Here is a 1,946-nt window from a genome sequence, read left to right on the forward strand (position 1 = left end):
GCAGTTTGAACTCTTGTCATACTCTGGAAGAGACTTGATGGCATGGTATTTGTACATTGGACTGACCGCAAGGTCAGCAATTTATTTAAAACCACCAGCCTCTCCACAGGAGAAAGACAGGGCTTTCTACTTCCAAGTTAAACCCTCCAGAACTCACAAGGAAGGACAGTTCTATCCTGTCACTATGAGTCAGCATCGATTTGATGGCAGTGAGAAGAAAAGAAGTTATATCATGGGGTGGGGTGGGGGGTGAGAGGGGTGTGTGTATCTGTTTTCATAAGCATTTACAGCTCAGAAATCCTTTGGGCAAATCTTACTCTATCCTATATTTTCATTCATAGTTGAAATCTAATAAAGGGCAATTGGTCTTTTTAGGAGCTTATCCCAATATATTTATTTTTATCAGTAACAAGGAACATTATAAATGCCCACTCAATATTAAAAATGATGATCTGATAGATGAAAGTAATTTTTTTAACTTGAAGCATTCTTTATTCTAAAAGACATTATAAGGGATATATATGATTTTAAATATTCAATTTAAAGAATATTAAAAGAAATAAAAACATCACTGCTGGAAGATTACAATGAAGTTAATGAAGCAAAAACTAAAAATTCCCATTCTCTAATGATAACTTAGATAGCTTTTAATATAACTAGGAATCATTTTCTTATCATATAGCCTACCTTGAATCAACTGAGAACAAATGAATCTTTATATGAGTGTAGTACACTAATACCTTAGAATGTGGCAGAGATGAGAAACTAGATAACTTTAAAAAGATCAGTTTACTGATAAAAGAAAGATAATATATTTTATTTTAATGATTTTATCTTTGTGGGAAAATATAAAGATATTAAGGGATAGGAATTCTATTTTACACTCATGCAACTGTCCTGATGGTAGTGTCCTTCCTTGTGGAAGGAAATTTGCTAATTTTTGAGCTTAGAAAAGAATGTAAAAATGTTTTTCATTTGCCTAAAATATATTTTTTAAATGTCATTGTGAGTAAAATCTTGACTGTTCTTAAGGTTCCAACGCAAGTTCTCCAGCATCTTTCTTTCCAAGTTTGATCCCCAGATATCTCTCCTCCTTTTGAATTCTTATGGACATACTGTCCCATTATTATCACAGTATACTGCTTTAAGGATCTTTGGTGGTGCTATCTGTTAAGTAATGGACTGCTACGTGAAAGTTCATAGTTTCAGATCCACCAGCTGTTCCACTGTAAAAAAAAAAAAAAAAATGAAGCTATCTACTCCCTTAGAGATTTACAGCATCGGAAACCCAATGTAAGTTGACTAGAAGCCAGAATCAACTCAATTATAACAGGAAGGAAGGATATACTGTCTTATGGTGAAAATTACCTTCATTGAGTTTTTGTCTCATTGACTCTACTTACACTGTGCAATTAATCACTTTGGTGAAATCATTTGGTTTCATATTTGTACAATATTTTGTATCTTATAACTTGCATATCAAATACTAACTGCTTTATACATATAAAATGATTGATTTCCTTTTTTTGTAACTGAAGTTTTGATTTCATATATTATTGCTAGGGTCATTTGTTCCTTTATGTTTCTAAGATTCTATGTCCTTAAAGAAGAGCAATTGAGTATTTTGAAAATGTTATTTATTCTTCTCTTCTAAAGAAGCATTCAATCTTGAATTTTGGAAAAAGTGTGCACAAATCAACCATGATTTTTGTGTTGCTGCCATTGGTGTGTCATTTTCAATTCATAATATGGGGATCAAATGATACATGTAAAGACAATGTTTCCAAATGGAATAATATGTTGTTTAGGTTGAGTTCTGCAAAGAATCAAAAGCAGTGCCACTTATATATTATAAAGAACTTTTATCTCAAGAAAGTGTTTTTCACAGTAGCTGTTTTAGTTAGGTGCCAACAAGTCAGTTCCAACTCATGGCAACCTTACACCCA

Source organism: Echinops telfairi, unplaced genomic scaffold, assembly GCF_000313985.2.
Source record: "Echinops telfairi isolate 266 unplaced genomic scaffold, ASM31398v2 ScPeMD7_7469;HRSCAF=8507_1, whole genome shotgun sequence".
NCBI classification, from domain to species: Eukaryota; Metazoa; Chordata; class Mammalia; order Afrosoricida; family Tenrecidae; genus Echinops; species Echinops telfairi.